Below are 21,528 nucleotides of genomic sequence, written 5' to 3'. Positions count from 1 at the left end.
TGGCGTCCGTCGTCAGCTGGAGGGGGGGCATTGGGATCCTGGTGGGCCAAGGCGGTTGCCTCGGCGAGGGCGGCCTTCATCAGGGAGAAGGCCTGCTGCTGGCTGGGTCCCCACAACAAGGACTTTGGTTGGCCTTTCAGAGTTTCCGTCAGGGGAGCCGTGGTGTGCACGACCCTGGGGATGAACCTCCTGTAGTAGTTCACCATCCTGAGGAATTCTTGGACGGCCTTGACGGAAGTGGGGCTGGGGAACCTGGTGACAGCTGCGACTTTGGATGTGAGTGGGCGGACACCCTCCTGGGATACCTCGTGGTCCAGGAAATCGGCCTCTTGGACGCCGAAGGTGCACTTGTTGAAATGCGACAGCGAGGCCGTTCTCCTGTAGGCACTGCAGGACTGCCCGGATGTGTTTCTGGTGCTCACTGTGGGACCTGGAAAATATAAGGATATCATCTACGTAGCAGAGGCAGAACTTCAGGTCCCCCAGGATGCTGTCCATGAGCCGCTGGAAAGTCGCCCCGGCGTTCCTCAGGCCGAAGGTGGAGAAGGCGAACACGTAGGACCTGAAAGGCATGATGATGGCGGTCTTTGGTATGTCCTCTGGCACGACTGGTACCTGAAAATAGGATTTCAAGAGATCCAGCTTAGTGAATATTCTGGCCCCGTGGAAGGAAGCCGTAAGGTCCTGCATGTTTGGCAGGGGGCAATGGTCACGTTCCGTTGCGAGGTTAAGCCGCCTGTAGTCGCCGCAGGGTCTCCAGGAGCCGTCCGGTTTCTGCACCATGTGGAGGGGGGAAGCCCACGGGCTGGAGGCCTTGCAGATTCCCATCCGTTCCATTTCGGCGAATGCGTTCTTGGCCTCCTGAAGGCGCCCTGCGGGGGAAGCCTTTGGAACCTCGCGTGTGCAGGGGTCCCCTTTGTCTTTATGTGATGGTAGATGCCATGTTTGGCTGGGGCCCCGGGGATTTGGCGGAGTTCGGGCCTGAAAATGTCCGGGAACTCCGTCAGCAGCTGTGAGTACTGGTGGGGGCGGCGGAGCAGATGGTGGGCACCTTGGGTCCCGTTGCCAACAGCCAAGGATGGAGATCGACAGGGGCTTGGTGCCGTAGGAGAGGATGGGGGACCCGTTGGCAGCCGGGTCCGGTTCTCGCTTGAGGTCCTCTCTGGATGCCGGGAAGATTGATCTAATGGCCACCGTGTCGACCAGCATCATCCTGCCGGAGACGGTGTCGTGGATGTAGAAGCCTACTGGTTCTGGGCCCCTGGGTTCTTTTGCTGCCATGGCGGCCTGTCCTGCTGGCCGCCGCCTCTCCCGTTTTTTTGAACGGGCAATGAACAGGGCGGCAGGCAGTTCCGGGCGTCCTTGCCAAACCACCTGTGGTAGTGGCAAAGCCCTGGAGAATTCCACCTGTTGTGAGGCGCTGGGCGCCTCCTGGTGACGACGTTGACCTCCTGCTCTGTGCCTCCCTCCTGCTAGATGGTGCTGACTGGTAGTGCGGGTGCTGGTACCCGCTTCGTTGCCCTCATGGAGTCAGTCAGGTTCTGCGCCGTGCGGATCAGGCCATCGAGGGGCATGGCGTAGGGCTCAGGGATTTGTGTCCGGACCCCCGGGAGGAGCTGACGAAGGAGGAGCTCCCATGACAGGCTTATTTCGTTCTGTTTTCCAGTGCCGTTGGTGTCTGGGAGGGTGAGGAGGTCTTGAATCATGCCCCATGACTCCATGATGCTTTGATCCTGCCACGGGCTGATGGTGAGGTCGAGGGCGCAGGCAGCCTGGTCGGCGACCGACAGGGAGCATGCCTCGAGTAGGGACTTCTTCAGGAGGTGGTAGGTGAGGGGGCGTGTGGCGGACACCCACGGGACGAGCTTTCTGTAGGTTTCCTCTGGCAGGGCGTTGAGTACTGTGTCTGCCTGCAGCACCTTGTCGTTGAGTTCCGCCAGCCTGAACTGTCTCTTGACCCTGTACAGCCATGCCGATGGGTTCCCCTGCATGAACGGCGGCAGTTTTATGGACAGGGCGACCCGTGATTGTCCTGCCGGGCAGGGCGCTGGGCAGGGGAGAGTGAGGGGCGCGGGCAGGGGTGCGGAGGAGAGTGAGAGCCTCGGCGCGGGGGACGGGCGCTGATGATATGGGAGGGAGGTAGGCAACCGAATCCGTGAGGTTAGTGGTTAACTGAACGAGGGAAGGGATGCCCGCGTCCATGCTCACTCTTTGCCCTCTTAACTGGAGTATTGTACTCGCGTCAAAACGCACTTGGAAGCGCGCCATGCGAGTCAGCTAATGACGCTGGTGATTTTGCCGACGAGTGTCAGCATGCCCAAACGCTGGTTCAGTGCTGTAATTAGTTCGCTAAGGGCGTGAGTAAGTTCCCGAAGCCAAGACTGAGTCGCCGTATGGGTCCGCTAATGGCTTCGGGAACCACTCCGGGGTCACCACTTTAAGAGGTGCAAAAAAAAAACGAGCAGGTAAAAGAGAAGTGCTAATTTATTCATGATCCAGGCGGTTTATATAGCGGCAGATTGGCGTCGAGCCACGGAATACAATGGGAGCCTCAGTGACCTGAGGTTGATAATAAGTAACAATAAATACAGCGATTGAGTACACTTTACTATGTGAAAATAGACAGAAGTGAAATTGGATACAATCTTGATGCCTGTGAAAGAAGAAACATATGATACACAATTGATAACAGGTAAACAAATATATACATAGTTTAAATGATTGAATTTACGTGACCTGGCATGTTAGGCGTGACTAATTGTAGAGGCAAAGAAAATGGGACGTCTCCACAGAAAACTTGCCCAGCAGAGACTCTACCAATGACTTTACAGATGACTTTACAATTACAAAATTGGAGCCCTCCCTCCTCCACTCGCATGGACATAAGGGCGCAAACGAATTGAAGCTCTCTGCTAAGTTCTTCCTCCCAGTCCCTGTAAGTGGGAGGGCATGTACTTACACCAAAACAAATGCTAACGCTACCACAAATTTTGAATTTTTTAGGCTGCTGTCGGTAGGAAGCTCAGAGCTATGTACAGTAATTACTTGTAAAATATATATAAAACTTTATTTTATCATAAAAATGTCATTTTTGGTTTTCACCAGCCATATACTGTTACAGTCTTTTGGTCCAACAGATTCTGTTTACATATATTTCATCTATCAAATTGAATATTAGTCAATTAAGTATCCATAATTTCTTTTATTTTTAAACTTCAGTATTGACCAGGTGATAGTGTTAACAAGAACTTATACATTCATCCTGTATATCATATGATTTAACAAGAAAAATGGAGTAATGATTACAGTATAGAGGTTGGTATATTATAGGTGTACCTTGGTGTACCTTACTGCTACACCTTTAAATTCAGTGTTCCTATGTATGTAGTTCTGCACTTCACAGCAGATATATAAAAATAACCAATGATTCAGATTGTTGACTTATTTACAGTAACTGTCTTGACTGCTGTTTGTTTTTCAACATTTTAGTACCAGCATTCAGTATGACACTTAACACTAATTGAATTTTGGGAGCATGAAGGTACACATTGGTAAACAGGCACATTTTCATGTATGAAGGTGGTAGTTGTCTTTAGTTTTGGACTGCCAGTTATGGGCTTTTGACTCAGACACAGGAGTCACTAGTACTCGATGAGATAGAGTCCTTTTTCCCTGTGAGGATCCTCTGACAAGTCTCGCTACGAGGGTCTTACACCCTGTTGTAGTTCCAGCGTGTAGCTACAGTACTTGCCAGTAAGGATCACGCAACAGGCAGGAATGTTGAGAAGCTTTTTCCCCCTCATTAAAGCTTTTAGTTTGCTTGCCTGAACATTGTTTCTCTGGCTGCACTAGCCCATCATCCTCATTCACTGTGGTAGTCAGCTAACTTTAACAGTAGGTAAGATTCATTCCAAATAATGAACATTTTCATGATAAAATTAATTATTTGGATACCTACTGTTAAAGTGGAAAGCCCCCAGCCTCCCCACATCTTAGTAGGTGGTCATTAAGAATTCTGACAAGGCCTCAAACATTCCAATGCCACGTGGTGGGAAACAGGTGATTACAGAGATATGGTCTTAGCAGGTTTGCCAAGCATTATTTTACTTTATTTTGAATGCCGATCACACCTAATGGGCTAACTTTAACAGTAGGTAAGTATCCAAATAATTTTACCATGAAAATTTTCATTTTGCAACCCAGAGGCACTGGAATTTGACTTAAATAGAATTGAGCCATTATCCACTCTGTTTGCATTTGAATTCTACATACTGTATATTTCTGCGTATAAGACGACCTTTAAATCCTAAAATTCAGCCCTAAAAATTGGGGTTGTCTTATACTGTAGTGAAGGTGTGAGTAAGAGGCTGCGTCTACAAACTTACTAATGTATTAAAGACAGACAGACAGGTCAGGCGCTCTTGTGAGCGGAAATGTAGTGCCTGACACAAGGTGAACAAAATAAAGATTAACATACATTCAACTGTGTTTGTATGAGAATGAAAAATGGTACATAATTCTATATACTGTACAAGTTACGGACAGAGTTCTGATAAATATAGGTGGAAAGCTGACATTGTATTGCTTCCAGTAGGAATGATACATTTGATGTGACGCGATTATGGATGATGGTATACATTAAAAAGAGTGTATGCTGGTGGCTGTGTTTCTTATACACGTGTGCCCAGCGTGCATGTCCGGAGATGTTCACTGTGAGGAGTGGATGCCCGCAGGGTATGAATTCGGGCAGCCAGGTAAGATGGACGATCATGTAGGTCCATGTGGGACCCTACAATACCATTCCAAAAATCAGACTTCAATTTTAAGTGGTGTTTATTGGTAGGCTATCCTTGGCCTCTGTTCGATAACCACCGACATACGTGAAAGGGTTCACATTATGAAATAAAATGGTGATGAAGGTAATTAAACATTTTTGCCGTATATATTATTGGGATATCTTCATAATAAATAGCCTATTTGAGGAATAATTCCATATCAGTGAAATCAACTTTATCTTTGCAAGCCCAGCTGAGAAAATGTAAACATCGAGTTACAGTTGCGCTCACAGCAACCTTTATCTTCGGTAACATTTTAGTAATTTTAATAGTAGTGTAATTACTGTAGTAATAACATTTAGGATAACAGGTTGTTTGTAACTGTTTAGACCAGTTCAGTCATACAAATGATACTTATGTACGTTAATTATCGTACATTATCGTATTGTTGTTAGGGATTGTTTGTGACTGGCGATGAAACGTAAACAAAACAATGGTTTCCCTTTTAGGCAACATGTGTAGAAAAAACATGATATAGGATAAGCTTTGTTATTTCATTTATTTTGAATTTCTAAGGATACAGTAAGTAAAGCAGCATTTGTAATAATATCATCTTTACATACCATATAAACTCATGTAATACGCGATTGCGCGACCCCAAATTTTCACCCATAAAAATTATTTTATCACATGTATCTCGTGTATCATATGAGTTCCTTTTTTGAGAGACCAAATTACAATAGACTAACTGCTTTTCCTCCATCTCTTTATCCCATCTTCTAGTTAAATAAGTTAAAAAAGTAAAAGAGAATGATAAAAGTATTGTTAGTAACGTTATACTCGTTGCATAAACATGTACAGCCATAAACAACCGAACGAGAAACAGCTGTTTTGCTGTGAACAACCGAATCCGATAACAACTGTTTTGCTTGCATTTCACCCATCGCACGATAGTAAACAATTACCGTAGTTACGTTACAAATGACGTTAAGTAGAATAGGGCTGATATATTTTTACATTATACCCTTATTTGCATGGAAATATACTGCTAAATTTGAGCTGCAAGTTGTAGCTGAAGCTGAGAAAACAGTGCTCAAGCTGCTAATGACTATAAAATTATCATGAAACTCCCCCAAACTTCGATATGCCACCATAAATAAAATTTGTATAAGTATTTTAATCAAAACTACTGGTCATGAAAGAACAGATTTTACTGTTGTTTTAACGTGTGTGGCAGATGGGACGAAACTTTCCCCCTTGGTTATCTTTAAACGGAAATTGAATTGATGCCTAAACAAAAATTCCAGAATGGTATCGTCGTCCATGTTCATGAAAACCTAAACAATGCTAATGGTGCATGATCGCTATGTTTGTATTTTATAATATAATAGTAATATGAGAATACATACAATAATATTGGATACAGTATAGTAAAGCATAACTTTTAAAAAGACCCTTGGAAAAGATGCATATTTGTTATGTTTGTATTTTATAATATACTACTGTATTATGTGAATGTTACCGATGCTAATTTAATCAATTGTGTATGATGCTACCCCCTTAAAATTAGCTTAAAAATTAGGGCTTCAAAAGCCACGATACACAAGTATATACAGTAACCAGTATTGTAAGATACCTGTTGTTTCAAAAGCTAGCCTATACAAGGCAGTCCCCGTTTACTGGTGGCATTGGTTAACGGCGATCCGGTTTTATGGTGCTTGTCTAGCGACGCCATTAACTGGATTTTCGGCGCCGATATCCGGTTAACGGCACTGATAAGTGGGTTATTGATGCTATTATCGCCGATTTTCAGTTAGCGGCAATTTTCAGTTAGCAGCACACAGCCAGGAACGGAACCCCTGCCGTTAACCAGGGACTGCCTTTACACATGGTTTTGTAATTTAGCGGTTGTCTTATACTACAGATATGAGATAAATTCATGAAATTTTCCCATAATTTTCTACCTTGTCTTATCTAAAGGTCGTCTTGTACACAGAAATATAAGGTATCTTGTGTTTTGTTGTGTACCTTGTTGAATGGCTTGAAGCATGGTATGGCTTGGTATTTACTGGCAAAGGTTGTGGTCCTAATGGCAGTTGGTAAAACTGTATTTTATCCGTATACTATATTGGAGAGATAAGCAAACAAAACTCCTTTAAATGAAGCCCATGAAATTTAGTATATATACAGATAGCAATGAGACTACTTAATTGTACAGGGAAGTCTTGTGTATAAGCAGTGTGTATATAGATGAATATTATGGTTATATAAACACAGTGACCATTAGTGAGCTAGTTAAAACAGCTGTTACATGAACACAATGGTCATTAGTAAAATATCAGTCCTGTGATGTTAACCATGTCACAACCAGTTGTATTCATTGTTAATTACTATCTCTAAAATACCCAATTGACTAATGAGACATAAAAAATTGATGTATGACACCATGTTCAGAATTAACCATACAGTAATTGGTGTCACTAAAGTATAACTGTGTGAACTGTAATAACGAAAGTTAGTTCTGGACACGTCAGTGTAGACCTTATAAATAGAATGTATAGTTTTGAGGGTACAGGTTCATATTTGCAGTAGAGCTTTGGGGATACGGCCAGTGGTACGAATCTCTAGCAGTCATTCTTGATGAATAGTCCATATTTGTAGCTGTGGCCAAACAGAAAAGCTGGATGTGAAATGACAAAATTTATAAAAGAAGTTATGTCAATAAGGAAGAGAGGCAAAAGACATGGAAATATAAAATAAGTTGATCATTTATGGGAAGAATATTGGAAAATTTAAAATGACTAGAAGTCCAAGTAATAAGTGCTTTGAATCTTCTTTGCAAGGATCCTGTAGTAAAATAGCCTAAAGAACACATTCCTGAAGTGATTTCATCCTGTACAGATTTTTCAGTCGTTTTGTTCCTAAATCCAAGTGATCATGATACTATTTTGTCTGCTGTAATTAGTTTGTAAGGCAAGCAGTCTGTCAAGTATTACACTGATCTAAAGTTTCTATATGGATAAACGTAATTGACCCCTGGTGTCCACACTGCAGTAAATAAGTCATAAACATATTGGCAACTTGTCACAAACAGGTAGAATATAATTTAACAACTCACTGGTAGTCCTAATCGGTGTGCCATACAATTATCCGCCATTTGGTTAAGGTTGCTGACATGTTTTGAACCTGTTTGTAATATGTATTCATTAAGTCATCAAGGTTTGTTTATGACATCCTTTCCTTTACAATAGTGTGGATGCACCATGGATATATGGCAACAGATCTTAATTACTTGGAGGGATGGGGATCCCTCTCTCATTTATTCCAGAGTTTGTGGAGAAAACAGAAGCTGTCAGTCCCTGACAAAAGATTGTGGTACTGAATAACCTAACAGTTCTAGTGCCTCGTCATTAGACCATACATTCTTAAATCAATCAATCAGTTGGACAAAAGATATGTAACTTTCACAATCCCTTCCCTTCGAAATTGTAGGCAGTCATTTCAAAGAGGTGTTATTGTGTCTAGTGAGAGTTTGCAGTCCTAATTGCTCAGGAATCAGCACCTTAGGCCTGAGTGTCGACAACTGTTTGGTTTGATTTCGGTAGAATATAATTCACTTGAGCTGTCCAGAGGATGAGTCTCACCCTTCTTCAAAATGAGTCGAAATTCATAAAATTTCTATTAAACCCCATGTTGCGATTTCACCACACTGTAGCACTATGTCAGTTGAACGGAGCCAAAAGGCTAGTGCAGGAGCTACTACACTGCATTTTGTGAGGCAGTGGTGAAAGTGCAACTTTGAGTTTATTGGTATGTGATTGCATGCACCCTTTTATTGAAGCATCTGTGTGATTGCTTTGTGACACATTTGTTTTTGTTTGACTGAAATCCACTACTTACCATGAAGCTACATATTTTCTTACCTCCCAGAGGTAAGAGATTCTGTTGGTTTTTCCTCCCCATAAGTGTGATTTTGTTAAAGAGTTTTCTCCCCATAAGATTATTTGAGTTTTCCCCTCCTGATGACACTGGAGGTTTTTCTTTTCAGAAGCAAGATTTTAGCTCAAAGTTGTCTCCTCCCAAGGGAAGCTTTCTCTCCCCCAATGATGAGAACTGTTGCAATTTTACCAAATCAGTATGTACAGGGATCCCAGTCTGTTTGTTTAAATGGCAATTTCTGTATTATTGATGGCTATATTTGTCTGCTCCACCTTGTTTTGGGATTGTGTTAAAGTTAAGTATACCTTAGTTTTACCAAACCACTGAGTTGATTAACAGCTCGCCTAGGGCTGGCCCAAAGGATTAGACTTATTTAACGTGGCTAAGAACCAATTGGTTACTTTAGCAACGGGACCTACAGCTTATTGTGGAATCCGAACCTTATTATAGCGAGGAATGAATTTCTATCACCAGAAATAAATTCCTCTAACTCTTCATTAGCCAGCCGGAGAGTCGAACTCGGGCTTAGCGAGTGCAGCTAAGTAGGGATGATATGGGTAGGTTTGGTTAAGTTGGGTAAGGTTAGGATCCTTGAGTTACTGAAAGTGTAAGCCAAGCCCAAATGCCTATGCCCAAATGATGCACAATGTCCATCCCTGATACACTGTTTATGCTAGTGCAGTGACAAGAGACAGAGTTGTTATTGGAGACATCTTTGGTAAATAATAAAATATTTCACCCTTGCATGACCACTGAATTTAGTTGATATCAGCATTATTGCAAAAATCTGCAAATTTCCTTTCAGTTTGACTGTGCATAAGGTCTCTCACCTTAACTCATCATTCGTCAGTAAAATTTTGCATGTTTTTTATGGTGGTAGTATTTCTTCAAATGAAACCATGGGATGGTAATACAGGAAAGTATTTGTTTTACTGACTTTTTTAAAAAAAAAAACACTTCCATCTTTCAATCAGGATGTTCAAGGATTGGAAGTAAAGCAGTCTGTAGAAGGTGCAAAAAAACGAGCAGGTAAAAGAGAACTGCTACTTTATTCAAGATCCAGGCAGTTTATATAGTGGCAGACTGGCGCCGAGCCGCGAAAGACAATGAGATCATGAATGACCTGAGGTCGATAATAATTAACAATAATATACAGCGAACGAGTACACTTTACAATGTAAAAATAGACAGAACTCAAAATGGATATAATCTTGATGCCTGGGAACGAAGAAATACAAGATACACAATTGACAACAGGTGAACAAACATATACACAGTTTTAAATGATTGAATTCGCGTGACCTGGCACGTTAGGTGTGACCAATTGTATAGGCACAGAAAACTTGCTCAGCGGAGACTTTACAAGTCCACTCCTTAGGGTGAAATGGCCTCCTGTAGTGATTCAACTTTTGGCAGTCAGAAATTGGGGCAAAAAGACATTATTGGATACCCCAGATATTTTGTACTAGGCACTCTTTGTTTCACTAGTTAAGACAATTGTCGGGAGAAAATGAGAAAAGGTAGGATAATTAGCTTTTTAAAGACTTTTATGTCTGCTGGTTTAAAAGAGGTATCTGGCAGTCTTATCCAGACTTCTAACAGAGCCCAATAATAGCAGCCAATCAAAAAATGAATGTTCGACAAAAATCTATACATATTTTTGTCTGGTGTTGCATTGTAATACATGAAAAAGTTTAAGATAATTGTATTGTTATTATAAAAAGCTATCAGAGAATGTTTTAGTTAATGTTTGCATAAAATATTTGCAGTAATAACAGTAAAAATTAGGCTTTGGTCTGTTGTTGATATACCAAGTTTATTGGGAAACAAAATTAATTTTTTGGAAACCCACACACTTTGGAAGGGATAATGATATCCCTTTTGGCAATATTAAACACACACACACATTCCTGTATTATAGACTGACTCTGTACAGAAGACTTTGTTCCTGTAATTGCTGATACTGGGGTTCAGAACTGATCCCATTGTTGGACCCTTCACAATACTAGTTTTTAAAAGTGAAGAGTATACTTACCACATGTATCTTCTCGAGCCTTACCCATGTACATGAAAAAAAAAAACAATATTTGGCAGACTTTAGGCACTGTGGTCAAAGACCTCTAGCTGAATTATTGTCTTTGGATTGGTGAATGGGGGTTGGGTGACTTTTGAGCTGACACACTTGCTTGATTAAATCCTTGAGTGCCTGAAATTTACACTCTGCCCCATCTAGATAATGCTTCCTAACAAAGTATACATACTTAAGCAAGTGAATACATCATTGTCTGTGTACCTGTCTTGTTAGCATAATCCTTTTTAAGAGTGCACCACAGATTTTGAAAAGTGTACTCTTGCATGGGTCATCGGGACCCACAGAATTAATACTGAAATTAATGGTGTGATGCTTAAAAAATGCTGAGATGCTATGTGTGAATTCCAGCAATTAGGTGGGAATCATACCAGTTGACCAGGGGTGTATAGTATACTATTTGTAAATAAGATAATTATGGAGATGTCTCAAAACCATAATTTAGAACATCCAATGAAAGTTCCTAACACTGGTAATATTTTCCTTCTGCACTGACAGTTTAAGCAATGTGAAAAATGCATGGGCTTGCTATAGTGAGTTGAACCATCATCTTATAGGAAATGCATACTGCCTTCATTACAAATGATGCAGTTGCCACAGAAATCACCTAGTAAGCCATTGTAATATAAAGATCTTGTAGAGTTTATCAGTCTTTGAGAGAGATAATGTTCTCCAGCTTTGGGTTGAGAATCTGGAAAAGCTCTTCATGAGAAAGGAAAAATACTGGTTCATCATACAAAGTGGACAGTTGGAGGCCTAGGTCATGAGGTCATATCATAAATTGGCTGCTGTTAGTTATAAATATGGTTTGGGGCATGACCAAGGTCAGCTTGTAGATGCACTTGGTTTGATTTAAAAAGTCTGTAACCTAAGCCCTTGGTGATATGTGAGCCATCTGGCATGTAAGAAGAACTAGGGTGCCTTTGTTAATCTAAAACGAAGGCACCCTAGTTCTTTTTATGCATCCCAGATGGCTCAAATATCACCAAGGGCTTAGGTTACAGACTTTTTAAATCAAACCAACTGCATCTACAGACTGACCTTGGTCATGCCCCAAGCCATATTTATAACTAACAGCAGCCAATTTACGATAAACCCTCATGATCTAGGCCTCCAACTGTCCACTTTGTATGGTGAACCAGTATTTTTCATTTCTTGTGAAAAGTTTTTCCAGATTCTCGACCCAGAGTTGAAGAACATTATTTTTCTGTGACTGATAAGCTCTGCAAGTTCTTTATGTTAAAATGGCTTACTAGGTGATTTCAGTGACAACTGTATCATTTCTAATGAAGGGAGTATGCATTTCCTATAAGATGATGGTTCAACTCACTATAGCAATCCTATACATTTTTACATTGCTTAAACTGTCAGTGAAGAAAGAAAATATTACCAGTGTAAGGAACTTATTTTTGGATGTGCTAAATTATGGTTTTGAGACATCTTCATAATTATCATATATACAAATACTGTCATGTACAAACCTTGGTCAACTGGTATGATTTCCACCACAATACAAGTATATGCATGGAAATTCTCATCAAGGACAACAAAATTGGTGGTCTTGACCATGTGGACGAGTGAACTCAGTAAGAAGAGGTACACCTCAGGCTATCTATTCAAGGGATGGTAGCATCTTACTGCTAGAATTCACACATAGCATCACAGCATTTTTTAAGCATCACACTATTAATCATAGTATTAATTTTGTGGGTCCCGATGACCCAAGAGTACACTGTACAAACTCTGGTGCATTCTTAAAATTAAAATGAAGCTATCCATGTGCTGACACAGACTCTTATTCTAGAGCAGTCCATAAAACGAACGAGGATAGAGCAGTCCATGGATACCATCGACATCAGTGATGAACTCTGAAAAATTACTGGTCATCTCGAAACAAAATTGCTGACTAAGTAATTGACCAGCTAACAGCATTTTTATCATTCTCTTCTCTTGCAGAAGGGACACTGGTCTTTGACCCCTTCTTTGGAACCAGAGTTCTGGTAGGTTAGTTGCTAGAGTTTGTGACCAGCCATCAGCAAGACTTCCAGAAGATTAATTTTTGTTGCTTCGTTGACTGCAGAACCATTCAGGATTGTGGCACAGTCTGAGACTGTCCATCATGGGTTGATGTTCCCCATTTTCCTTAGAGCTGATGTGTTGATAGAGGCAGTGGGTAGTTAGCTGTAATTGGCACTGTGACTGTCACACACTCCCTCATCCATCTTTGGGCACGACCTTGTTCATGATTGCCCTATCAGTCTTCTGAAGGACTCTTCTCTCCTAATCTTCCTCAGCTCCATTAGTTGTTCAGGAGGTATTCTGAGCAGGGGAACCCTTATGATTGTTGACAGCCTTCAGGAGCATTGATCATGGTGCACATACATAATCCCTTCTACTGTGGCATTTGGAAACCGGTACCAACTGATGACTCTGTGCTGGAGTTTCTTTGATCAGTCCCAGAGCAAGTTGAGACTTATCCCAGAAGAAATCTTGGTCTTGGTCATGATTTCTTCCCTTTGGGTCCTGGTTTGACTTGTACCTGCAGTTGCTTTGGTTAGTGCCTCCTATGCCTTCATTGTGGCAAGGAACTCTTTCTCCAGTTCTTGTTGCTAAGACAGGGGATACTAACATGCACCGTTCCATCTCCCTGGTTCCCATATATACTATCATAACCTTACTCTGTGCTCATGTTTACTCTTAACTTTCTCCTCTTGCAAACATTTTCAAACCTTTACTAATCTCTGCAGTTTATCTTCATTATCTTCAACCAATCTCTGCAGTTTCTCTTAATTGTTCTCAATCAGTACTTTATTTTCTGGAAACATTAGCCATTCCATATTCCATTCATGACCAATCTTATCCTATAACTTTGCCCCTGTATCTATTGTCTTTTCTCAAACATCTTGCATAACTCCACTCACAAAGGTATTAAAAAGCTCACCCCATTATTACACCAAACTGTCATGACTTCATATGGAGGCATGCTGACCCTCCACCATAAAACTTTTGTATCATGCTCAGAAATGTACCCTCCAGGCTGTACAATCTCAACACCACATTGCCTTACCATGAGTTATAGCCTAAGGTTTTTGTGTGTCCATGTATGCAGCATACAGCATTTTCCATGTAATATCAAACTACTGATGTAATTCGTACCCCCTCCCTGCTAAACTAAACAAAACTGTGTGTTGACTTTTTTTATGGACAAATATTATGCCATAAATACCATATACTGTAATATCGAATTCAGTTCCTCGTTGGGCGAGTCGGTAGAGTTGTCGGCTAGCACTCTGCTAGGCCCGAGTTCGCTTCTCTGGCCGGCCAATGAAGAATTAGAGGAATTTATTTCTGGTGATAGAATCATTTCTCGGTATAATGTGGTTCGGATTCCACAATAAGCTGTAGGTCCCGTTGCTAGGTAACCAATTGGTTCTTAGCCACGTAAAATAAATCTAATCCTTCGGGCCAGCCCTAGGAGAGCTGTTAATTAGCTCAGTGGTCTGGTTAAACTAAGGTATACTTAACTTAATATCGAATTCACTATACCTTGGATAAGTGTTTCAGCATTGCCAGGATTCGAACTATTGTCTGGTTTAGAAACACCAGTAGCTTTGCCTCTGACCAGCAGATTGAAGAGAGTTATAAGTTGATATCGACTCTGCTCTACATATGCCTGTCGAATTCAGTCTGTACTTAGAACTGATGTCAACCCACCTCCATCATGGTAGCTGTTTGGTAAGCTTGTAACACTTGGCTAATTGTGAATTTTTATCTCTTATGTGCACATTACTCTCATATATTCACAGTTATCAAGACACGAATATCACTGAATATTCAGTTCATTATACATTGGGAATAACTTGCGCCCAAGGGGATTATAATCGATAAGTACTTCATTACAGGCAGAATTTGAACTGCTGCATGGTTTAGAAAGAACAAGTAAAAAATGCGCCGGTTTCTTCTGTGCAATCAAGTTTTCTGTACAGCGTATAATGCTGTATGAAACTCTCAGCCATGGTCCGGTAATGGTCTGTGTTGTTGACACTGATAGTGGTGCCAGATGCATGATCATGACCAATTTTAACCTTAAATAAAATAAAAACTACTGAGGCTAGAAGGCTGCAATTTGATATGTTTGATGATTGGAGGGTTGATGATCAACATACCAATTTGCAGCCCTCTAGCCTCTGTAGTTTTTAAGATCTGAGGGCAGACAGGAAAAATGCAGGCAGACAGACAAAGCCATCTCAATAGTTCTCTTTTACAGAAAACTAAAAATCATTTTTCGAATCTAAACACACGGTGAAGGTAGATTGACTTTGATTCTAAGTACAGAACATGGATTCAGCAGTCATATGTACAGCAGAGTTGATATTAACCTATACACCTCTTGATAGCCTGATTGTCAAAGTCACTGTTTGTTGTTTCTAAACCAGGCCATGGATGGAATTCTGTTGGTGACAAAGCAGTTTTCAGTCGCTAGGATGAAGGTCTAGTGAATTGAATATTAAACGATATTTGTGGCTTAATATTTGAGTACAGTATAAAAAAGCAAATTATGTGGGATAAAAACTCTTAGATAGCCAAGTGTTACTAACTTCCCAGTCAGCTATCATGGTGGAGATGGGTTGAAAGGGATTTTAAGTACATATCCTGAATTCGACTGGCAAATGTACAGTAGAATCGATACTGATTCATATCTCTCTGTATGGCTCAGTGGTCAGAGTCACTGTCTATCATTTCTAAACCAGGCAGCAGTTCGAGTCCAGCTAGTGACGAACCACTTATCAATTAAAATTCCCCTGAGGTGTTACTCCTAAGGCATAGAGAATTGGATATTAAACGATAATTGTGGCTTAATATTTGTGAAATATTTATTTATATATATATATATATTATATATATATATATATATATATATATATATATATATATATATATATATATATATATATATATATATATATATATATAGAGAGAGAGAGAGAGAGAGAGAGAGAGAGAGAGAGAGTTATCTTTCTGTGACGGCGTAAGTAGGACGACTAAACCAAACAGGTACTGGTAATGGCGACACGAAGTCTTAGTAACAGAATATCAGAATACTGTTGATAGGTGAAAATCCAGACCTCGTATACTATTTAGAATATTACCACAAGGGTATCTGCTGCCCAGAAGCAAGAGCCCAAGCTGGCATATGGCCAACTAAATATAGACTGACTGATTCACTGAATGGTATATCATCACATCTCCCAAGTCCCTTGCCTTAGGGATATAAGCATATGATGTCTGAAGAAAAGCTTGTTAATCTGTCGTTGTTACAATTAAAGTGGCCTTCTGCCAGCATGGACTCTTGCTTATGAAGCAGCCATTAATGACTCAAGCTGTTGACAATGTGTTTTGAGACGGATTTCGAATTATTAATGCCCGGAGATTTGTGCTTGTTTCTGTTTAATAGAAGTTTTGTTTGTCTCCATATTTTTGGGAAGAACTTACATATAGTCATAGCATTTTCAAATCGTTTTTTAAAAACTGTATATATTCTAATACAATTTCTCTTTCAAAACTTTTATTTAGCATAGTTAACTTCTTCCTTCAAAATGAAAAATTATTTATGAATTGCTTCTAGCCATGGGGTTTTTACAGTAGGCAATGATTTGTATTTGATACGAACAAAAATTTGCACTGCCCTTTTCAAAAGTGGGCATGCTGTACGTTATGTGAGACATATACTCAAAAATTTATACACAATCTTCGTATTAGATCAGTAATATTTGTCACATCATCTCGTTACGAAATCCTTCATGTTGAAATCATCAGGGTTTCATTGCTTTTTCACTGAGATATATATGCGTGTGTGTGTTAAATTTATTGCTGAAATAATTCACTGTGGCACCAAAATGACTTTCATTCTGTAAAGTATTAATAAAATCTTGACGATTTCATCATAAAGGTTTTTGCTCATTATATAATTTTTTTGTAAATGAAATGATGATGTGATGAATAAAACTGATCTCACAATGATTATATGTATATATATACAGTATACAGACACACATATATATATATATATATATATATATATATATATATATATATATATATATATAGAGCAACGAGGGAACCTCTTCCTCGCCAACCTTCCCGTCACAATTACCGTAAAATAAAACTACAAGAGTAAATGTTCAACATCTTGTGAATTCATAATAAATGAAGCTGTGGGTAAATAATTCACCCCTTTGATTTCTCTCTCATCCATCCCTTGGGGTAAACTTTAACCTTTCTCTTGAGTGAGTGACTTGCCTGAGCCCTTATTTCCAGGTGCGGTCTTACGGAGATTAATCCTTGTCAGCGCGGAGTGACTCACGAGAGAAAGCGTGCTGGTGCCATGACACTGGGGCATGCATCACCTCCCAAAGCAGCATGCCTGCCAAACGCCACATGCTATAGAAAATGGCATACCCGCGATGACACCGCCACCTGGATGGAGCGGTATCTTAATCCTCTGATGTTACAAAAGGACGCAGCACAGGCAGATCACTCTCAGAGACATTGGAAGATCTACCCAGGACACTTGTAGTCCTCCTGCTCCCTTGGAGCTACTCCCTTGCTTTCCCACATGGCTGACTAGAAGCCTGAGTTACTTTTGTGGTGACCCCCTTCATTTTCACCCCCCATTGCTGGCGCCTTTAGATGAAGAAACACCATCTCCTGAGGAAGGTAATGTACCCGAATTAAGGTTTTCGAAGTTAGTCACATACTCTATTATTTTCTCACACTATTTTATTTTCTTTTCTCAGGGCAACCTCAGTGAGACCTGTGTCATAAGTAAGGTGCGTAACCAGGTAACGTAAGTGTAATAACCTGTGTTGTAGAATGGAGTTGCTTTGCACCATAAGTGCAGCCCCCTCTACTCCCTTTAATTATGCTGTCGACTAGTTAGTAACCATTGCATTCTCGATTGCAGATAGGAGTGCTTGCTGTGGAACTATCTTATCATCTTGTGTGTGCACAGTGGGTTAACCACTGTATCTTCCATTGTGGTGCCCTTTGAAGCGGTCCCCCCCCCTTTTGTTTCATCATGAATCATTCACCCATTGTTTGTTGCCCATTCTTCTGATTGTGTTTTGATGTAAATAAACTTAATTACATGAACCCTAAGTGTTTACCTGGTCACTCCCTCATTTGAAGAAAGGCCCAAAGCCAACATTCATTCTAATATGCTTTTGTCTGAGCCCAGAGTTAGAAGTTAGATGCTACTAATACCCAACCCCCCTTTTCCATGGTAAGTTCCATGAATCTCGGTTAGAATCATTCTATGGCCTTAAGGCAGCCAAGTTGACCTCTGGCCCAGATCAAAACTATATCAACATATACATATATTTACATATATATATATATATATATCAACCATTCTACAATTTTTTCATGCAAACCTAAGTAATAACTCTGTGGAACGGTTTCTTCACTAAGAAGTCACCGTCTATATCATTATTCAATATAAATACAACGGCATCCTACTTTTACAATTTCATTATTTGTGCGGGCGGCCATTTGTGATCATATATATACACAATGTAAAATTTGGCTTAATTTATTACTGAAATGATTTACTGTAGCACCAAAATGACATTCATTCAATATATATATATATATATATATATATATATATATATATATATATATATATATATATATATATATATATATATATATATATTCATTGAATGAATGTCATTTTGGTACCACAACGAATTATTTTAGTGATAAATTTAGCCAAAATTTTATAGTATATGAGCATGCATGCCCGTTCACACAAATAATTAAATTGTAACATAGAGCAGGGTGTTGTTGTATTTGTACTGCATAATGATATAGACGGTTACTTCTTAGTGAAGCAACCGTTCCAAAGAGTTATTATTAAGGTTTGTATGAAAAAATTGTAAGATGCGAGATATGCCACATCCCAGTCAAGAAATAAACTTTCAAAACGATAGAACTAAAGAATCAATGATATAATTTTCACCCGGAAGTTCGTAGAATATAAACATTCAGAACTCTGATTTGATTTTAAAGAATGGTTTCAGTTACAATTTTTTTATATATTTTAACTTGTTATTAATATTATTATTTTTAGTTTTACATTCTTATCAACGACCGTCTCTGTGTGTCGATCTTGATTGTGATTCGGAATAGCCTGTATTACAAGAACGACCAGTCAATTCTAAGGTTATTGGTTTAATTAATTCCAAATAACTTCATCAGTACAATGGTAAATGTTTGCAGTATCATGGGTGGGGATAGTTTTGAGAACGACTGGAGCAGGCTCTAACACTATCTCCGAACGGAATGCTTAGTCCGTGTTTCCGATGGCCAGTGTTACGGGGGGTGGTCCAGGAAAGGGGAGGCGAACCTCCACCCCCCCCCGCCCCGCGCGTCGGCCAGGTCAGGACAGGCACTTTAAATCAGGTTGTGGAAGGTAGTGTCTGGTTAGGTCATGACACTGCATCCTAGGAAAGATGAGGGTTTTTCGTCGGGGGAACCTGTGTCCGACGCTCTCAACTGGCGAGGAATGGTTTTTCAGGTACATATTATATACTGTATATGTGATTATGGCAAATTTGATATTCATTTCTATCGATCCTCTTTACATTTCCGTATATCAGACGATATTGGGACAGACTTACTAGAAAACATGCGTTTTTGATCGGGAGAGAACGAAAACGAACGAAAATACTGATAATACAGTTGTAAAAAGACCCCTCGAAGGATGAATAAAATGTTGCGTGGCCTCTTTCTATGATTGTTATATAAAAATACTTACGAAATTCAGAGACATCTGTAAAGTCCTGTTGACAGTTGTCCCAGTGGGTAACCTAGTTTCATTCACACTTGGCACTCTCGCTCACACACAAACGAACAAACACAACTCGAATTGCCTCGTACAACTCTTAACAGCACAAAAGATTTTACATAACACTGCAATTCAGTATCATTTCGAAGCAAGTTTTACTTTCGTTTTCAACACAATAATTCTTCATTATATATTAAAAACATTACATCAAAATTGGCAAACGGATAACTGCAGAAATCACGCCGCCATGGGTCAGCAATGGTTTTGACCACGTCCCATGGCGTCATCATAATGTATCTCAGGAAGCTTCGAGGTACCAATTAACTCCGGTTTTATATTTTTTGTGTTTCTACTCTATCTTTACTAGTAATATAAAAGACTGCTATTACCTTACAGGAATTAATAAAAAAGTGTTAAATAAAATCATTTTTTGACATCAGTATTAGATATTTTACGCAACAAACAAACCTTAAAACCTAACTGGTCGCTCCTCCAGGGCGATGAAAACATTTCTGGCCCTGTAACAAAGTCAGTTACTGACGCAGTGTGGCGTCTGTTATGGTGGGGTTGGATTGGGGATTTTGATTTGTCCTTACATTTATGCATTTCCTCCAGTAGCATCCTGGCTGGATTTAATTCTATATGAATATCCAACCCAGTGGTTTGGTGTTTTGTCCAAATGACCCTGTTTTAAGAACGTTCATCGTAGATGGCCACTGCATTGTCAAATGGTCAAGTCTTCCACGAATTGATTCTATACCGTTCAGTTTATATTTCAGTTTTAAAATAACACAACCGGTAATCATAATCTACTCCTTCAGAGTCTTTGAGAATGGATGGTGGGTTTTACAGAGATAAATTTTCCATCCTCTGCACCTTCACATGGTTGCCACTACTTCCACCAATAGCACTAGCTTCTTATTGGTACCATGCTTCCATTGTATGGACTTCCTTCTTTTCCAGATCTTTCACTACATCTTCTGAAAATGAACTAGAGTTACATGTGTCTGACCCTTGGTTATCTTGAGAACACAGTTTGTGTGATGCTTCAGCTTTCTGTGCTCAGACCAGCATTGTAAACCAATAGTGTTCAGGGTTACATTTTGCATGAGTGCTGTCATGCAGATCAGAAATGTTCCCAAAGGTACTTGGTACTGTTGGCTTCATCACACTATTTACTTCTGATTATAATGGATTTTTGCTTTGGAAATGAACCGTTGAAATAGTAATAAGGCCTGCTAGTGCTGATAGCCAGTGAGATTTAGTTAATTGTTTCAGGTTATTGCCATTCTGGTACTTCGCGAGCAAATTCTATTCACCATGAACTTCCAGCTATTTTTTCTAAATACCAGCAGCAGTCTTGATGAAATAATATTCTGGTTCTAACCAACAGAATAAAAGTTGCTTTGTGGGGAGATAGATGAAATTTGGACATTTATCCTATTGAAGTGCCTCTTTGATGTGAATGTAGGCCATAGGTCTTACTGTAAAAGAAAAGGGCGCACACAAACTCAGAAACTGACATCTTTTGACCAGGTTCTGCCGACGGAAAATTAATGATAGGTAAATCTGCGATCGCGGAGGCAAGTTTCATGGTTAGCTGCCAAAGGTACCAGCCGAGCTAGATTTTGGCAGGGAAGCCTGCAAAGTTTTACAGGGCTTCCCCCTCATAAGAGACAGGAAAAAATGTAAGACTTTTCCACCCCGTTACCTACTGGACGACTTTAAGTCGTTTGTCAGAGCTGATACAGAAGTAAGTACGTGTTACAGTATGCAGGTTATGTAAATGATATGCGTCGTTTAAATATATATCTTAAAAATAAATTGACTTATAATAAAATATGCAATCATTCCACGTCCTTACTAGGTTGCTA

At 40.0% G+C, this 21,528-nt stretch overlaps 1 long non-coding RNA gene across 1 annotated transcript in view; it reads left to right on the top strand.

Annotated features, from left to right (window-relative positions):
• The window catches only part of LOC136834754 (uncharacterized), a 32,331-nt gene extending 14,428 nt beyond the window's left edge, over positions 1-17,903 (top strand). The window contains exon 3 of the long non-coding RNA XR_010851870.1: positions 17,768-17,903. This is a non-coding gene — a long non-coding RNA (uncharacterized lncRNA). The remainder of the gene's footprint in view (positions 1-17,767) is intronic.
• Positions 17,904-21,528: the final 3,625 nt, after the last annotated feature.

This window comes from Macrobrachium rosenbergii, chromosome 54 (assembly GCF_040412425.1).
Source record: "Macrobrachium rosenbergii isolate ZJJX-2024 chromosome 54, ASM4041242v1, whole genome shotgun sequence".
NCBI classification, from domain to species: Eukaryota; Metazoa; Arthropoda; class Malacostraca; order Decapoda; family Palaemonidae; genus Macrobrachium; species Macrobrachium rosenbergii.
This window is presented reverse-complemented; position numbering and strand designations above follow the sequence as displayed.